Source organism: Suricata suricatta, chromosome 12, assembly GCF_006229205.1.
Source record: "Suricata suricatta isolate VVHF042 chromosome 12, meerkat_22Aug2017_6uvM2_HiC, whole genome shotgun sequence".
Taxonomy (NCBI): domain Eukaryota; kingdom Metazoa; phylum Chordata; class Mammalia; order Carnivora; family Herpestidae; genus Suricata; species Suricata suricatta.
This window is the reverse complement of record NC_043711.1, coordinates 85,438,235-85,442,663: the sequence shown is the minus strand read 5'-3', so window position 1 is coordinate 85,442,663 and position 4,429 is coordinate 85,438,235. Positions and strand designations below refer to the sequence as shown.

Genomic DNA, 4,429 nt, shown 5'->3' with positions numbered 1-4,429 from the left:
CTGGAATCAGAAGCCCAGATGATAACGTCCCGGGTCTTTCCATCTAGCCTCTTGGGCTTGTGCTTGCTACTTCATGTTTCTGGTTTCCCAGGAGCAGTCCTAATGCTGGGTATCTTCTGTGGACCCTGCAGAGCTCCCCTCTGCTCTGGGGCTTGGAGGCCCACCTGCACGGACCACATCAGCAAGCCCCCCACCCTCTGGCTTCCAGTAGGGTCTGGCCAATAGGAAGCAAGGGGATCTAGCAGAAGGAGGGAGAAGACGCAGGTGGACTATTTCTCCTCCAGGGTTCCTCCCTGTCATCTGGCTCTACCAAAGCCCCAACTCCCGTCAGGCAGCTCTCTCTTAGAGCCACAGCTCCTCTCTCTGGATTCTGGTAACCACATCCTGTTCTTGCCCTTCAGGCCTAAGGGTGATAAAGGTTTCCCACTACTACTATCCCAGAGGAACCTCCTTTGTCAAATTCCCTAAATACTGTTGACACCTTTGCAAACAGCCCTTTTATTATGGTCTCCTGAAATACAAGTCTGAGTGCATCTGTCTAATTTAAGGGCCCTGCCAGATAACCCCGCAGCTCAGGGGTCTGCTTCACCCTCCTTTCCGAGCCCCCATGTAGTAGACTGTTACATTGGTGGCCTATAATGGGCCATGCTTCCCAGTATTCATGCCCTTGTGGGTCCCCTCCTACATTTAATGCGGGGCTTGACCATGTGATGCGCCTTGGCCGTCATAATATGAGTGTATGTGATGCAAGGAAAGGCTATAGAAGCACTTGCACATCTGTGCTTGACTTCTTGAAGTGCTCCCTCTTGGCATCCTGCTGCGCTGCCACCGTGAGCAAGTCGAGGCCGCCGTGCTGGAGAGAGAGACCATGTGGAGAAGTCGTGAAGATGACAGCCACATGGGAATAAAGGTCTCCCAGAGGAGATCTGAGGCGACCCGGCTAACAATCATCCCAAAGATTCCAGACCCTGAGAGAATCCTTTGTACTGGGGGGGGGGGGGGGGGGGGGTTGCCTTGGGGGGAATATTCAGCCCTAACGTTGTTTAGGATCGCTAGTGTGCTAATGATAAAAATCAGATTGACTTTCAATCAATGTTATCATTTTTAAGCTCAGAAAAAAATGTCCCTTTTTATTACCAGCACTTGGGGCTAATCACTCCTACCTTCCTATCCCTTACCCTCCACCCCCAACCCCCACTCCCCCACTCCCCTGCTCCTTTGCTTCTTGGTCCTTCCAGTCTAGCCACAGCTGAATGCAGCCACATGAGTGACCCCAGCCAACACGCATGGGACAAAAGCACCACTGTCGACCAACAGAATCGTGAGAAATAATAAGTCACTGTTGCTGTAAGCCACTAAGTGTTGGGAGCGCTTGTTACACGGGGATGAAAAACTGAAACAGACCAACAGCAAAAACTCTACACTGTTGTGGGTTCAAGGACACCTAGAAAGGTCAAGACTTTTCTGGCAATTACGTCTAAGTCCTGGAATTCACTCTGATTGGGTCCCCGCCGGTCATGTGACAGCTGTGAGCCAGTTGCCCAGCTAAAGGAATGGAGTGCTCTGATTGGCGTGGGCTGGTCACGTGTCTTGTCCTGTAGCAGAAAGTGGAGACTCACCTGGACCCTGAGGACCACGAGGTAGGGGAGGAAGAGGGCGCTAAAGGTGGATGAGGGGAAGGGGGAATGGATTCTAAGGATGCTTGGTGGGGGTGCAGCGCGGGGAAGACGGTCCTCAGTGCTCCCCACCCTGCTAACCTTTTGCACCTACAAGAAATGTGTAAGAGTGAATCCCCAGCGCGAAGGACAGCGATCCTATGGCGAGGAGATCATAAAACTCTGGCCGTGGACAGACCTGCCTTCCATGTCTTCCTTCCTTTTTGTTTGTTTTTTGTTGTTGTTTTTTTAATATTTTTACATTTTATTTATTTGTGAGAGACAGAGAGTGACAGAGAGTGAACAGGGGAGGGACAGAGAGAGAGAGGGAGACACAGAATCTGAAGCAGTCTCCAGGCTCTGAGCTAGCTGTCAGCACAGAGCCCGACGCAGGGCTCAAACCCACGAACCGTGAGATTATGACCTGAGCTGAGGTCGGACACTTAACCGACTGAGCCACCCAGGCGCCCCTCTTCCTTCCTTTTTGGAACCTGCCTTGGGCAAGTTGCTGAACCTCTGTGAACTCATCTGTAAAAATAAGTTTGTTAACTCCCGCACAGATGGGTCATGGTCACGGCTGCTGTGGTAAACAGAAAGGGGCTGCCCAGACACCCCTTCGAGGAAGGACTTGCTGCCCGGTGCTGGGAGCAGGTTCGCTGACAGCCTGCCACCCTCGGCTCCTGCGGGTCTGCCTCAGCTGCAGAGAGCATGTGGCCTGAGGTCACACCCTTCCCAGGGCAGCCCACATCTGGAGACTAAGCGGAGGGATTGGAAGGGCTGGCCAGGGCGGATGCAGAAGGGTCCGGGCAGGCGGTGTCTCCCCAGTGCTCCAGCAGGGCTGGCTGAGGCTTCACGGAGCTTGGATCAGTGGATTTCGCTTGTCCGATCCTGTTTTGTCCCTTTCCTAGGGCCCTTGTCACAAAACTCCAAACAAATTCTAGAGTCTTAGAATAAGGGAATGTCTGGCTTAACGGATCCCAGTGTCTTCAACCTGGAAGGGGCCAGGAAGGTTCTTCATCTGAGCTTTCCTCTCTCCAAGGAAGGAAGGAAGGGAAAATAGAAGGGCCATGGAGGATGGGCACCCAGGCTGGAGAACATCAGGGTGAGCAGAGGGTGGACGATGCCATGGGGGGACCCTGCCACACCCCATGTTCACTTTCAGCTGCAGCCGTGGTGCCTGGTGCCCAGGCACACTGGCAGCATCCTTCCTTGGGTATGCAGCCTGAGGAAGTCTCTGAATTTTTCTGCCCCAAAGCTTTTTTGGAAAGCATGGCCCACCCACAGGCACAGTCCAGAGGTGTGAGGGAATTAATGGCCCCTGGGGCAAAGCTCGGGCCTTTGAGTGAATGATTCTGCACAGTAAAGCGGAGGGTCCCCCAGGATTGAGCCTCAGTCCTCCAAAGGCCTATCTCCCTCACTCCCGCTTCCTGTGATTACCTCCCAAATAAATTACTTGTACCCACATCCCTGTCTCAGGTTCTGCTTTAGGAGAGCCCAATCTAAGACAGGCTGGGTCACTCCCTAAAATCTCTGATATCCCCTTTCCCTCATTCTCTGAACTGAATCCCAAGTTTCACCTGCCCTGTTATTCCCAGGTGACTTCTAGAGAAATGCGCCCCCCTCCTCCCCGCCCCTTGTAGCCTCCTCCCCTTGTCAGGTCTTGACCATCTTCCAACCTGGCCCTGGCTCTGAGAAATTTTAATGAAGGGATCTGGCTGGGCACCTAGGGGTCCAGGTGCTTTGGAGGCAGCAAGGAAGGGAAGGGACTTCCCTTAATGAGCCTGTAATGATTAAATCATCCACTGTCCCCTGTGCACCTCCCAGCCTTTTGTTCTTTGGCTGAGCTGTTCCATCCAATCCGTCATGTTCCCTTTCTTCTCTCAGCCTCTCCAGCCTGCAAGCCACCTCAGCAGGAGGGCAGAGGTGGGCTGAAATGGTAGGAAAGCCCAGTGCGGGTACAGAACTTTACAGTCTGCAAAGAAATGGACAGACTCAGAACGGTACACAAAGCCTTTTCTATTTACAAAGTAATTCATTAGTATTATTATTCATATTGTTTAAATCCAAACATTTATTAATCTCAGGAGAAATTTGTTCTCTTTATGCCCTCTCTCTTACAAAGCAAGAGTAGATCCTGGCTAGAAAATTCTGTTTTCATTCATTCACTCATTCATTCACCTTTTGGGAGCCTCTCTGTGTCCAGGCCACGGGGATACAATAAGGAGCCCTTTCTACCTAGAACTTACAGCCGAATAGGGAAGTGGATTGCTCAGTGTCTAATCAGGAAATACTTGAATATTTACAAAACAAGAACTTTAAGAACTGGAAGGCGGTGGAAGGGCAAAGAAGCTAACTGGGGACAGTCAACAGCTCAGAGTCTGTAATGGCAGGAGGCTGCCACCACGCCTAGACTTGAGACACAGAGGGAGGGGTGGCATTGCCAGCCAGGAGCAGGGTCACCGGCTGGAATATGAAACCGCGATGGTGCTACAGGGGAGCCAGAGACGTGGAGGAGATAAGCCACAGCTGGGTTTGCCACCGAAGGCCGAGAGGGAGAAATGCCCCGGCTTCTCCCTTCCTCCCACCGTCCAGTCTCCCAGCAATACCGCCCAACAGGCCAGCCGGAAGCCAATCATCCCAGAAGCCTGGAAAACACAGCCTACAGACATCAGCCTCCTGCAACACAGAACAGAGCTTTTGGGCTCCACCACAGTCAGAAATAACAGTAACATTAATAACAGCCTTGCATGACTGAGCACTTATCACGTGTCGAG

General features: G+C 52.2%; 1 long non-coding RNA gene across 1 annotated transcript; it reads left to right on the top strand.

Moving 5' to 3' along the window:
• Window positions 1–831: 831 nt before the first annotated feature.
• Window positions 832–1,798, top strand: LOC115273149. The gene is made up of 3 exons (XR_003900710.1): window positions 832–910; window positions 1,239–1,640; window positions 1,774–1,798. It is a non-coding gene; the product is annotated as an uncharacterized LOC115273149 (long non-coding RNA).
• Window positions 1,799–4,429: the final 2,631 nt, after the last annotated feature.